The sequence below is a fragment of the Chrysochloris asiatica genome, unplaced genomic scaffold (assembly GCF_000296735.1).
Source record: "Chrysochloris asiatica unplaced genomic scaffold, ChrAsi1.0 scaffold00091, whole genome shotgun sequence".
Taxonomy (NCBI): Eukaryota; Metazoa; Chordata; class Mammalia; order Afrosoricida; family Chrysochloridae; genus Chrysochloris; species Chrysochloris asiatica.
In genome coordinates, this window is record NW_006408609.1 from 8,941,383 (window position 1) to 8,957,047 (window position 15,665).

Consider the following 15,665-nt stretch of genomic DNA (forward strand, 5'->3'; position numbering starts at 1 on the left):
TTTTACTTTCTTCTTTGTTCTGTCTTCTTCCCACATTGTTTTTGGTTTGTTTGTTTTTTTCCCTACCACCTCCCATAATTTTTATATCACAGGCAGGGTGCCCTTCTTCCCACCATCTTCAAGTTCAGCAGTGCCCACCCCTGCTTCTCGTTGGGGTGTAGTGTACACTTTCACAGAGTGAATGCTACTTTCCCACCCTACCATGTTTGGTGACTAACACTTGTGCCAATACTGTGTCACTTTTCTTTCTTTTTTTTCTTTCTTTCTTCTTTCCTCCTTTTCCCTTGATCTTTTATTTCTCTCTACTAACACCCTCCCTTCACCCCCTATCAGTCAGAAACCAGTGACCCTATTCTGCTATAACAATCAGCCACACCTGTTGCCCAACCCATTGGGAGAGTGACACCAAGTGCTCCAAAATCACTGGATTGACAATAAACAGCAGCTCTCACCCTGCTAGTCTGCCCTCAGCTGCAAATCTAGTCTGCCCTCAGCTGCTCTGTATGATCAGAAGTGAGAGAATATACCCATACTCACACCCACTACCAAATTCACACCTGCCTGTTGGCCAAACACATATTTAAAAGAAAACAAACAGAATCCTAAAATGAGACTGAACCAAAATGACATGCAATCAACAAGTCCACAATAACAACAACACAGTGTCTCAGAGACAACAGGAAATCATGTGCACACATACACAAAACAAGATAGCTCAAGCAAGTAGCCAAAAGACAGGGTCAGAAAGTCTTCTGGAGAAGGCTTTAAAAAATATTTGATGATAAATTCAAAAGAATTCAATTTAGGTGCCTTCAACAGACTAAGAAAGAGATCAAGGTCAACACTGACACAACCATAGAAGAATTCAGGAAAACAATTCTAGATCAAATGGACAAAATAAATGGAAAGTTTAAAATGATAAAAAAACAAAAACAGCAAATAGAAATACAGAAGACTAATGCTAAAATTTCAAAAAGAGATACCACACTTGAAGGCCAAAAAAGTAAAATTGAATCATTGGAAGAAAATTAGCAAAATTGAAGACAAAAAATTATTTAATATTAATCTAAAAGGAGCACTAAAAAAAGAGTGCCAAGGACAACAAAGAAAGCCTAAGAATTATGTGGGACAATCAAGTTGAACTACTCATGTGTAGTTGGAATTCTGGAGAGGAATGAGACAAAACAAAGATACAGAAAATTATTGATGATTGTTGGAAGAAATCATACTTAATCACATGAAAGACATAAACATATGCACACAAGTAGCTCAACAAACCCCCAAAAGAACATACCCCCAAAGCAAAAAGCTATCATAATCAAACTTTCCAAAACCAAAGACAAAGAAAAAATGCTGAAGGTAGCTTGGGAAAAACAGATTGTTACCTACAAAACATAATCAATAAGAGTAAGCTCTGGTTTCTTGGCAGAAATCATGTGAGAAATAGGATGACATTGATAAATCCTTGAAAAACTTATTGCCAGCCAATAATTATATATCTAGCAAAATTGTATCTCAAATATGATGGCAAAATTAGGATTTTTACAAATAAACATAAATTAAGGGAATTTGTAAACTCCCGACCAACTTTAAAAGAAATACTTAAGAAAATCCTTCAGATACAGGACCAACAATGACAGAAAACATATTGAGATTAAGACACATCACAACAACAACCAGAAATCAGTGTGTTGTTGTTAGGTGACATCAAGTCTGTTCTGACTCATAGCAACCCTGTGTACAACAGAACAAAGCACAGCCCGATCCTGAGCCAGCAAACCTGTTCTTCAGATGGTCTCTAAATTCAGGTGGGTTATATTCAAGTTCATATTTTGGCTCTCATTAATTTTCTTAAGTTTCAGAATTTATATATGCGCAATTGATGGTCTGTTCCACAGTCATCTCCCAGCCTTCTTTTGGCTGAAGATATTGAGCTTTTCTTCTGTCTCTTTCCACAGATGTAGTCAATTTGATTCTTGTGTATTCTGGTGAGATCCATGTGTATAGTTGCTTTTTGTTGTTGAAAAAAGCTGATTGCAATGAATAAGTTGTTGGTCTTGCAAAATTCTATTGTACGATCTTTAGCATCATTTCTTCCACCAATGCAATATTTTTCAACCATTTATCCTTCCTCGTTTTCAGTCTTCTCATTCCAATCACCAGTAATTATCAATATATCTTTATTGCTTGGTTGTTCAATTTCAAACCGAAGAAGATGGTAGAATTCTTTAATTTCATCATCACTGGCTTTAGTAGTTGGTGAGTAACTTTGAATAATAGTGATATTAACAGTCTTCCTTGCAGGCACATGGATATTATGCTATAACAGACAGCATTGTACTTCAAGGTAGATATTGTTTGCTTGTTTTTTTAATGAAGAATTTAACATCATTCCTCTTAAATTTGTCATTCCTGACATAGAAAACCATATAACTGTCCTATTCAAAATGGCCAATACCAGTCCATGTCAGCACACTGATTCCTAGGATATCGATCTTTATGTGTTCCATTTCATTTTTAACTACTTACATTTTTTTTTTTTTTTTACATTCCATGTTCTAATTATTAATGGATGTTTTCAGCTGTTTCTACTCATCTCTAGTTGTGCTTCATTAGCAAATGAAGGTCCTAAAAGTCTTACTCCATTCATGTCATCATGAATAACTCTACTGAGGGAGCAGCTCTTCCTTAGTCATAACTTGAGTGCTTTCCAATCTGAGTAGCTCATCTTCTAACATTGTAGTTCACAAGATTCCACTGCTATTCATAAGCTTTTCAGTGGCTTATGGCACTGTGAATTCATGTGCTGCACCGCAAGGTCACTTTGAACTGCAAGGTTGGTGGTTCAATCTTACCAGCTGCTCCTTGGAAACCCTATACAGGGTCACTATGGGTTGGAACCAATTCTATGGCACCTAACAACAACAAAAGATTCAGAAGTTGTCTGCCTCTCTTCTTCCTAATCTGTCCTGTTGTTGTTGTTGTTAAATGCCATCGAGTTGGTTCCGAATCATAGTGACCCTGTATAGGATTCCCAAGCAACAAGTTTAAACTACTGACCTTGCAGTTTAAATTGACCTTGAGGTTGAGTGTTTATCCTACAGTATCATACCAGGACTTCTAGTCTGTCTTAGTTGATGTTAGCTGTCGTTAAAATGGTTCCTATTCAAATTGATGCTGTATAGGGTTTCTGAGACTGCACGTTTTTGCAGATCAGAAAGCCTCATATTTCTCTTAAGGAGCAGCAGGTGGACTTGAACTGCCAAATTTGTGGTTAGCTGTCCAGTCTTAATTCTACAAAGCCGCCTTGCTTATTAGCCATTTTTGTCATGAAGTGCAGTCCAGGCAACTCTGACTCAAAGCAACCCTGTATGGGGTTTCTGAGGAGCAACTGGTGAGTTTGAATTTCCAACCTTGTGGTTCACAGTTCAGTGCTGATCCAAAAGTGCCACACCAGGAATGTATTGCTGTTGTTGCTATTAAGTGCCATCAAGTCAGTTCCTGTATAAAGTTTCCAAGGATCAGCTGGTATGTTTCAAGTGCCTGGTAAGTGGTTCACTGTCTAGTGCTGATCCTACAGTGCCACACCAGGGGTCCATTGTTGTTGTCATTGAGTGCCATTGACTCAGTTCTGACTCATAGGGACAACATATAGTATTTCCTATGAGCAGCTGGTGAGTTTGAACTGCCAACCTTGTAGTACAAATCAACTTTGCCATCCAGCACATTAATCCACAATGCCACACCAGAAGTCCATTAGAGAGATGTAAATCAAAACTACAATGAGATGTCATCTCACTCCTGCATGAATGGCACCATTCCAAAAAATAGAAAACAATGAATGCCGGGAAAGGCATAGAGACACTGAAATTCTCATACACTGTTATAAAATGGTGCAACCACTGTGGAAAACATTATGGCACTTGCTTAAAAAGTTGGAAATAGGAATACTATATAATCCAGCAAATTCTACTGCTAGGTATATATCCTACAGAAATAAGAGCCATGACACAAACAGAGATATGCTTACTCAAGTGCACCACAGTAGTATTCACTGTAGCTAAAAGATGTAAACCACCTAATGTCCACCAGTAGATAAATAAACACATGAACTATGGTACAAATGCACAGTGGAATATTACACCATTAAAGAATAATGATGAATATGTGAAACACCTCACAACCTGGGTGAAGCTAGAAGACATTTTGCTGAGTGAAATTAGTCAATAACAAAAAAAACCCCACAAATATTGTATGAGACTGCTAATGTAAAAAGTCAAGAAAAAGTTAACACAGAAAAATGTCATTCTTTGAATGTTACCAGAAGAAAGAGAGGAAGGGAGAAGAAATTTCTAACGAAAGGGTAAACACACATTAACTTGAGGGATGGGAATGCAATTTGCAACAAGGGGCCATCAGCACAAAATGATCAAGGCAAAGGAAGCCACTAGGAGAAATACAAGAGTTAAGGCAATAAAAGTAAATAACATTACACACACAACTCTACAATAACATAATAATCTATGAGTGGGTATATAGACATGCAAACAAAAGGTGTCAGAAGACAACTGGGACTATACCCACCAATATATGTCTTTATAGGTGCTGCAAATATAACCATGAGTATAGTGGAGACACAAGGTTCACAGTTAAGGAAACTTCTTTGTCATAAGTGTAACACCTTGAAAGAATGAGTTGCTTGGGCCCACAGATTATGATCATAGTCACAGGAGATATCAAAGTCAATTGGCATAGCATAGTCCACAAAGACAATAATCTATATTCTACTTTGATGATTAATGACTGAGGTCTTAAAAGCATCTGTGGTGCAACTACAGGTTTCTTCCCATCAGAAGCAAAGAAGAGTGAATAAAATCAAAGATGTATGGAAACAATTAGTCCAAAGGACTAATGTAGCACATGAACACCAACCACTGCTATAGTAAGACCAGAATAACTAGATGGCACCTGGCTACTATTGCTGACTGCTCTGAAAGGAATCACAATAGGAGGTCCTGGATTGAGTGGGAGAAGCATGTAGAACAAAATTCAAAATAATAAACATGGAGCTTTGGTAGCATAGTGGTTACAAATCGGGCTGCAAACTGCAAGGTCAGCAGTTCAGAACTACCAGCTGTTCCGTGGGAGAAAGATGAGGCTTTCTGCTCCCATAAAGATTTACAGCCTCGGAAACACTGTGCAGGGTCGCTATGAGTCGGTTCCGACTCCACAGCACACAACAACAACAACAACAACAGCCTTACTGGTTTGACAGAGATTGACAGATCCCCAGACACTATGGCCCTTAATCACCATTCAAACTTGGAACTAAGCTCACTCCCATAGCTCAATTTACAGGCAAACAAAAGACTAGTCTATGCAATGATCAAGAAAACCAGGGAGGTACACACTCTTTACAACAACCAGCTAGATGAGATAAAAAAAGAGTGAGCCTATAAGAATATTAAATAATTTATGTAGGTGTTCTGTCCTTAAGGAGGTAGAATATAACTCCCCGCTCTTTAAGTATGGACTAAGCATAGCGATTTTTATTAAGGTGTACAGTACAGGAGATTCGGAAAGGGAGGACAAAGTAACTTGTCAGTAGAGAAACCTGACAAACACTACCTCAGCCAAGGTTAACACAAACAGTGATAAGTCATATCAGTAGTATACACACTTAATATAATGCGATAAGTGTGGCACTTTATCTCTGTGGTGTGGTCTTCCTCCCCAAAACACATAACCCTCACTTAAACACAAAATATCAGACAAGCCTCAATTAAGGAACAGTTGCCAAAGTTCCTGGATAGTGAGTTAACTCACTTTGCTATTAACAACTTAGTTGGATGGAAGTTTGAGTCCACTCAAGTTGTTGTTGTTAAGTGCCACTGAGTCGGTACCAATTCAAGTTGTTGTTAAGTGTCATTGATTCAACTTTGACTCATAGTGACACTGTGCAAAACAGAATGAAACACAGCCTGGTTTTATGATATCCTTACAATGGATGCATTTGAGCTTATGGTTGCAGCCACTGTGTCAATCCATCTTGTTGTGGGTCTTCCTTTTGTCAGGTGACCCTTCACTTTAACAACCTCCAGGTTGTTAATGAACCTTCCTCCAATCCTGTTGTTCTTCTTCAAATAATGCAGCTTCTCAGATTATTGGTCAGCATACAGAGTGAATAAGTATGGTGACAGGATATAACCCTGGCACACACCTTTCCTGACTTTAAATCATTCAGTATCCCTTATTCAAATGTTTGCCTCTTAGCCTATGTACAGGTTCCTCATCAGCATAATCAAGTTTTCTGGATTACCCATTCTTCACAATGTTGTCCAAAGCTTGTCATGATCTACACAGTCGAAAGCCTTTGTATATAGTCAATAAAGTACAAGTAAGCATCCTTCCTGTGTCCTCTGCTTTTAGCTGAAATCCATCTAATGTTAGCAAGGATATCTCAAGTTTCATGTCCTGTTCTTAATCTGGCTTGAGTTTGGCAGTTCCCTGTCGATGTGCTGTTGCAGCCATTTAAAAATTATCTTCAGCAAAGTTGCATGTGCTATTAATAATAGTGTTTGATGATTTCTGCATTCCATTTGGTCACCTCTCTTTAGAATGTGCACAAATATTAGTTTCCAAGGAGTGGCTGTGGTTTTAAACTGCCAACTTTTCAGTTAGAAATCTATTGCTTATTCTACTGTACCACACCAGGTACCTCGAAAGAAAGGCCTAATAATGTATTACTGAAAAATCCACCAGTGGAAATTGACCAGTATTTCACTTAACTGTCAAAATCATCAAAAACCAAACAAGTCACAATCAACAGAGTTAAAGAAACATGATGACTAAATGTAATACAGTATCCTATAGGGATTGTGAAAGGAAAAAGTCACTAGGTAAATACTAAGAAACTAAAAATGAAGTGTGAACTTTAGTTAATAACAATATACTAATATTGGTTGATTAGAGTCCTGGTGTGGTGCTGAAGAATAAGCACTGAACAGCAAGTTCAGGAACCATAAAGTCAGTGATTCCAACTCACCAACCATTCCTTGGAAAACTGTGGTAGTCTTTTTAAGAACCGATTTGATGGCACTTAACAACAACATAGGCTGATTAATTGTAACAAGTGATATTTTTGTTTAATACAAAATTTTACATGCTTTTTTGTGATGCTTTTTGACTGATCCTAGTGTATACAAAAATATTGAAATGTAAAGCAATTTTTTTTCTAGGTCTATATACTTCTGAAGATGATGTTTCTATCTCTTTAACCCTCGCCTTCTGAGGAATCTGTCCCTGGACCAAGAAGCAGTTGTTCGAACAGAACATGGGAACACTGAATGTTTTAAAATTGGGAAAGGTGTGCAACAAGGTTGTGTTCTTTCACCATACTTATTCCACCTGTATGCTGAGCAAATAATATGAGAAGCTGGGTTCTATGAAGAAAAACGTGGCGTCGGGATTGGAGGAAGACTCATGAACAACCTGCGATATGCAGATGATACAACCTTGCTTGCTGAAAGTGAAGAGAACTTGAAACATTTACTGATGATGATCTAAGAGCACAGCCTTCGGTATGGGTTGCATCTCAATGTTGTTGTTGTTGTTGTTAAGTGCCGTTGAGTCGGTTCCGACCCATAGCGACCCTGTACAGGGTTTCTGAGGGTGTAAATCTTTACGGGAGTAGAAAGCCTCATCTATCTCAATGTTAGGAAAACAAAAATCCTCACCACTGGACCAATAAACAACATTCTTATCAACGGAGAAAAGGTTGAAGTTGTCAAGGACTTCATTCTTCTTGTATCAACTATCAACACTTGTGGAAGCAGCAGTCAAGAGATCAGATGACGTATTGCATTGGGCAAATCTGCTGCACAGGAACTTTTTAAAGTGTTGAAGAGCAGAGATGTCAGCTTGAGGACTAAGGTGCGCCTGACCCAAGCCATGGTATTTTCAATAACCTCATATGGATGTGAAAGCTGGACAGTGAATAAGGAAGATCATGGAAGAATTGATGCCTTTGAGTTTTGTGGTGTTAGAGGAGAATACTAAAAGTGCCATGGACTGCCAAAAGAACCAATAGATCTATTTTGGAAGAAGTGCAGCCAGAGTGCTCCTTGGAGGCCAGGATGGCTAAGCTTCATCTCTCATACTTTTGACATATTGCCAGGAGGGAATAGTCGCTGGAGAAGGATGTCATGCTGGGTAAGATGGAGGGTCAGAGAAGAAGAGGAAGACCCCCAACGAGATGATCAGCCAGGTGGCATCATTGATGGACTCAAGTGTGGCAAGGGTAGTGAGGTTGTCCTAGGATTGGACACTGTTTGTTCTGCTGTGCTTGGGGTCGCTGTGAGTCGGTTCTGACTCGATGGCACCTGACAACAACAAAAACAACCCTCGCCTGAAGAATTCTGTGGTTTTTTATTTATACCACATGAAAATGGCAGTTTGTGGATCCTCCATGTATATAAACTGTGGTCCTTTTAAATGTCCTTTGTATTTCAGAAATAAGAAGCTTGATGGGGCAAGACAATTACTATAGAGAGAATATAATAAGGTTTCCCAATGACATTCTCATAGGAAAGTCCATGTTACCATGGAATAATGCATTGTCATGATGGAAAAAAATTCGTTGGTGCAAATTTTTTACCTCTTTCTCACCAATGCAGTTTTCAATTTTCTGAAAATTTCCTAATAATTAACCTCCATGATTGTCTTATGTCTTTCAAGAAAATCTTTTGAAGATTACCTCTTTGAAATCCAAAAAGACAGGCACCATATCCCTCTGAATTGGCCTCTACCTTAAATTTAATTGACTCAACAAAGATTCTTATAAGCTAGTTTTGATGGACATGTTTTTTTGATGGTAACTTAATGAGACTAAGTTAAGTGTATTACTGTGAGAACCTGTTTTCAGCAGCCATCCATTGATTGCAGATTTATGTTTGAACACATTATGTTTGGAATAAACCCACTCATATATGATTTGGAACCCTACTAGCAAGACTCTTTAACTTATCCTTGTAAGTGGAAGCTGTACATATGGAACCTGTACATTATTCAAGAGGTAGTCATTCAAATAGAACAATGTTTTTTAAAATTGGAAAAGGTGTGTGGAAGAGTTGTATGATTGGGATGTCTGTTCTGCCCAAAGAAAGACATAAAACAGAATGAAGGAATTATAGAGTCATATCATTGCTATCACACGCTAACAAAATTTTGTTAAAAATAATTTTTAAATGACTACATTAGTATATTGACAAAGAGAGCCGTCAGAAGTTCAGGTCAGATTTAAACAAAGATGTGGAATGAGGAATATCATAGCTATTGTCAGATGAATCTTGACATCAGAGAGTACCAGAAAATTGTTTACTTATGTTTTATCAGCTACATGAAGGCATTCAAATTTATGGGGACCATAAATTTTGAATACTTAATCGTGCTCATAAGGAAGCCATCGAACAGAACAAAGGGTTACTATGTGGTTCACAATTGAAAAAGGTATGTGGCGTGGTTGTAACCTTTCTACCAACTTATTGTATTTTTTTGATGAACAAATAACCTAGGAAGCTTGATGATATGAAGAAGAACACAGGATCAGAATTGGAGGAAGACTTATTAACAACATTTTATGTTTATATAACACAATTAAACTTGCTTTAAAAGAAGATAACTCGAGTCACTGATGAAATCCAAAGACTTCAACCATCAGCGCGCATTGCATTAGAATATGATGAAAACAAAAGCCCTTACAACTGGACTGATAAACAACATCTTGATAAGTGAAGAAAAAAGTCAATTATTTCATTCTACTTGGATTTATTATCAACATGCAGTGAAGCAGCAGTGAGGAAATCAAAGAGTGTATTGTGCTGGGAAAATCAACTGCAAAATATCTCTTTAAAAGTTTTAAAAAGCAAAAAGCACAATTTTTGATGATAAAGTGTGCATGATCCAAGGCACATTTTAATCACCTCATATTCATGAAAAAGTAGTTGTTGTTAAGTGTGGTCAAGTCAATTCCGACCCATAACGATCCTGTATAGGGTTTCCAAGGAGCAGCTGGTGAGCTTGAACTGCCAACCTTGCAGTTCAAACAGCTTTGCAGTATGGCACATTAACCCACAGCGCCACACCAGGACTCCACATGGAAAAGTAGGACAGTGTAAAAAGAAGACAGAAGAAAAATGGTGCATTCACATTGTGTTGTAGAAGACTTGGCTGCTTGAAGAATGAATACATATATGTCTTAGAAGAAATACAACTGAATCCTCCACGGAGTGAAGAAGGTGAGACTTCATCTTGATTTCTTTGGCTGTATCATTAGGAAAGACCTACTCTAGAAAAGGACATCATGTTTGGTATCAGTGAAAGGTCAGTGAAAATGAAGGAAAACCTCAGTAAGATACATTGACACATTAGCCACAATAGCAGTAGACACATACATTCTTACAATACTGAAACTGAAACAGGATTGGATAGTGTTTATACCTAAGATTGTCATGAGTCAGAACTGACTTTACAGCAACTAATAATAACAACAAAGAGCTAAGTCTTTAAGCCCTAAAGGAATACATTTCTAATGGTGAAAATTAAGTTACTGTCGAAGTCTTTAAAACATAAAGGAATCCTTTTCTGATGGTGAAAAAGTGTGCCATCTTCATACCTGAAGGGTGGTGGTGGTGGTTATGTGCTGTGGAGTTGGTTCCAACTCATAGCGACCCTCCACAGGGTTTCTGAGGCTGTAAATCTTTATAGGAGCAGAAAGCCTCATCTTTCTCCTGCATAACAGCTGGTAGTTTCGAATTGCTGAACTTAAGGTTCACAGCCCGATTCATAACCACTACATTACCAGAGCTCCTTTCGTACCTGAATAAAGAAGATAAATTATGGCAGGCAAAGGAAATTCCCTAGTGTGCATTAATCATAAAATCAGGCTTGACTGCTTAGATTGAAATAAAAACATCAATGGAAACAGCTGATTCTGTAGAAGATGCTAATATCACTTTCTTTACAGATGTACACCATGAAGCCTCAAAGAAATGGCAAATTCATTAACAAAGTTAAACATTTAAAAAATAAAAGAGATTACAATAATCCATGTTGTTGTTGCTAAGTGCTATTAAGTAGGTTCCAACTCATAGTGATACTATATAGTGTGTCCAAGGCTGTAAATCTTTGTGGAAGCATAATGTCTCATCTTTCTCTGCAATAATCCATGAGGATGGAAAAATACATATAATCCTCACTAGTGCTAGTTTCATACAATACTGTCACTTTACTAGTTTTGTTTTCTTAATTATTCCCTCTGGCCATCTAAAGCAATGCATTGTTCTTTTCCCAGTTTTTCAAGGTGAAGAAATTTTGGCTGAAAAACGCTTACTGACTTGCTAAAGGTTATCTAGGGATTCATTAAAAAAATAAAAATTAGGTACCAACTAAAGTCACTAAGCCCTTGCTATCCTTTGCATCTTCTTATTTCTTTCAATACAAAGAGGCTCTAAATAAAGAGATAACATAATTAAATAACTTTAGGGAAAATGCAAATGAATGAAATGTGGGGAAAAAATGAAGATAAATTAATCAGATGAATTGAGATAGCTGAAGAATGCCTGGTGTTCAGGAGACAGCAAATTAGATTGCCATTTGTAAGTAATAAGATAGGGCAACAAGAAAGGCCAAGCCAGGGATATTCTGGTCTGTGCTCAAAGAGGGATAGGATGACCTGGCAAGAAAGAGAGGGCGCTGACAGCCTGATGTGCTGAAATCATGCCTATTCTAGAGGCCTAATTCTGGGGTCTGTGAGCACCAAACCTGCAGATTTTTTTGGAAGAACTCCAAGGAGCAATATACACTGATAAAATGAGAAAAGCACTCAGACTGCTCTCTCACTGTCCAGCAAATTCTAAAAGCAAAATTCAGGTCTAAGGTCTGGTTTGATGAAATTTGCTCTTTTTTTGTTGTTGTTGGCCTCAATTTTTGCTTCAAATGGGGAGCAGTCTATATGCTCTTACATGTAATAAGTGACTTACTGTTTACAGTTATGGCTTATGAGATTCTGAATGCCTGATTTCTTAAAAATCTCTCTCTTCCAACACTACCACAATGTCACCTTTGTTCTTCTGTGGTTTGACATTCCCAGGATGAGTGAAAAGAATAGGGACTAGAGAAATTCACTTAGCTCCTTTACTAAAGAGGGCTGGATTTCCTAAAAGGCATAGTTAAAATGTCTCTTTGTTATTGGAGCAGAAGATTTTCTAGTTCTCTTATTTAGAGCATCTTCATGGGCTCATTTAAGAAGAAACTTCTTTGTCATCACAAAATTAATAGAAGAGTCATTAGCATTAAGCCTGGCTGAACAAAGATTTGTTAGTCCCTGCCAATCAATATATTTTTTTTTTCTACCTAACAACTGAGAAAACATCCATCCATCTCTTAAGACAGATACATTTGAATGAAGTAAGCAGTAAGAGCTAATCATGACCTGCTTGTAGTAAATAGAAGGAATCCATCTCAGGTCAATGTAGTACTCAGTAAAGTAAGCCAATTTTCTATTTGTAGACAACGGCTACTGAATGGAGACAAGGGTTTCTCTTGGGTCATTATTGTTGTTACTTTTTGTAAAGCTGATTCCTACTCCTGGAGACCTCATATATGAAAGAACAAAATGTTGCCCAGTCCTGGGTCATCCTGATGATTGTTATATGTTCAAGTTCAATACTGTAGCTACTGCGTATTTTGAGTGCCTTCCAAACTTGGGGTCTCCTCTTCCAGTACTGTATCAGCTAATATTCTGTTGTGATTGATAAAGTTTTATGTCTTAGTCTGAAAGCTCTGTTAAAACCTGCCCACCATGGGTAACTCTGCTAGTATTTGATATACTACCGGCATAGCTCCCAGCATCAAGCAACATACAAACCACCACAATATGACAAACTGACAGATGGGAGGTGGTTCCACTGTGTAGAGAAGGAGAATATAGAAAGCAACTAACTTTGTCTTATTTACTCTGTTTCAATGCTGATGACCAAGGTAGGTAAGATCCATATTCATATCTTATCCATTTTCTCATTTTCATCCCTTCATTATTAACATACAGGGTCGCTATGGGTCGGAACCGACTCGAAGGCACTTAACAACAACAACAACAACAACAACAACAAGAGTCACTGTATGATAAGCAGTGGGCTGCAAGGTCAGTTTGAACTGTGAAGTTGGTAGTTCAAACTCACCAATCATTCCTCAGAAACCCTATACAGGGTCACTCTGAGTCAGCACCAACTTGACAGCACTAGATAACAACAATAAGAACCCTAAAAGTCAACATGCACTGAGAATTAAAAAGAAACACTTTCTAGTCCTCAGTCCCTAGAATTAATGTTCTAAATAGAGAGGTTTGTGCTTTCTGCTAATAGCATTAGTGGAGTAATATTTACCAAATGGAAAATTGAATTAATTTGGCAAAGAAATTATTTCAAATAAGAAATACAGACATTACCACAATTTGGGACAATTCCAGTTAAAACAGAAAGTAGATCAAGGAAATCATATTAAATGTTTGAGGAGGAATTGAATCTTGGCAAGCGTGTTTTGATCCCAGAAATATATGGGGAAAAGATGTTTTAAAGGAAATTTTAAAGTTAAAGAGACATCTGGATTTCTCAGATGGAGAAAGGATGAAGAGTTTGTCAAAGCAAAATGCTAAATGAGCTGCTTTGGAAAACTGTCCATTTTGCCTTGAGCCTGCAATGAGGCAGAAAGTCTCTCCTTTGTGAACATGAGTGTAGTTATTTCATGTTTCTATTGTATTTTCTCAGAATTTGTTTGTCATACTGTGGTGGCTTGTGTGTTCCTGTAATGCTGTAGGCTGTGTCACCAGTATTTTCAGTACCAGCAGGATCATCCATGGTGGACAGATTCCAGCAGAGCTTCCAGTTGAACTTAATGATATGGATGGAGCAAAGCTTTGGGGAACTTCATTTATGGGCACAACTCAAAATGAGAAGAAGCAACTGTAAACATCCATTAATAATCAGAATGTGGATTATACAAAGTATTATTGTTGTTAAGGGCTGTCAAGTCAGTTCTGACTCATAATAACTGTGCATAGGGTTTCTGAGGAATGACTGGTAAGCTTGAACTATCGACCTTGTGGTTCAAACTGACTGCATAAATCTAGGAAAATTGGAAATTGTCAAAAATGAAATGGAACAAATAAAGATTGATATCCTAGGCATTAATGAACTAAAATAAACTGGTATTTTGATTTGAACAACTAAAATGAACTATTTTGATTTGAACAATCTTATGGCTTACTATGTCATGAACAACAAATTGAAGAGAAATTGCATCACATTCTTCATCAAAAAGAGCATTTTAGGATTTATCTTGAAGTACAGTGCTGTCTGTAATAGGATAATATCTATACATGTACAAGGAAGAGGAGATAATGCAACTATTATTCAAGTTTATGAACCAACCACTAAAACCAGTGATGATGAAACTGAAGAATTCTACCAATTATCCTTCATGGCTAGTGAGGTTTGGAGTCCTGGTGTGGCACTATAGGATAAGCACTGGACTGATAACCACAAGGTCCATGGTTCAAACCCATTAGCTAATCCTTGGAGATCCTATACAGGGTTGCTATGATTTGGAACTGACTTCACTTAACAACCACAACAACAACCAGTTTCTTCAGTCTGAAACTGATCTCTCATGCAATCAAGATATATTGATAATTACTGATGATTTGGAGACAAATTTTGCAAACAAATGGGAGAAATTAGTAGTTGAAAATGTGGTGTTAGTGATAGAAATGATGCTGGAAATTACATGATAGAATTTTGCAAAACCAACAACTTATTCATGACAAATACCTTTTTTCAACAACATAAGCAGTGAATATACACATGCATCTCATAGATAGAAATCATAGGAATCAAATTTGCTAGTTATGTGGAAAGAGACAGTGGAGAAATTCAATATCATCAGCTAAAACAAGACAAAAGACAGGCTGGAACAGAACATCAAGTGCTTATATTCAATTCAGGGTCAAACTGAAAAAAAATTAAAGCAAGTCTATGAAAGCCAAAATATGATTGAATGTATTCTACCTGAATTCAGAGAACATTTCACAAACAGATTTGATGCCTTAAATGACCATGTAACAGAGGAGTTGTGAGATGATATCAAGAACATCATACATGAAGAAAATAAAAGGTCATTAAGAAGAAAGGAAAGGAAAAAAGACAAAAATGGATGTCAGTAGAGACTCTTAAACTTACTCTTGACCATAGAGAATCAAAAGCTACTCAAAAAATGATGAAGTTGACTGTCTTATCAGCTTTCAAGAGGGAGTTTACATCCAGAGGGCATGGAGGAAGGTAGAATCCCCACTGAGTAGTATCCGATCTGTCTGGGCAGGGCTAATGAAAGGAGATGGGGATAGGTCTCTTGTGATACAATAGTGAATAATTGTTATCAGGACTGACTGTGAGTGTTGGAAATGTAAAGGTAGATGTTTTGTAGCAAAAGGAGGGGAGTGATTGACTTTACAGTCCAGGAGGAGAGGTCCCTGGGACCATCAAGGGAGAAGAGTGGAGTGCAGGACCCTACCCAGAGAAGAGGTGATGCCAGAGATGGAGGCAGAGACAATG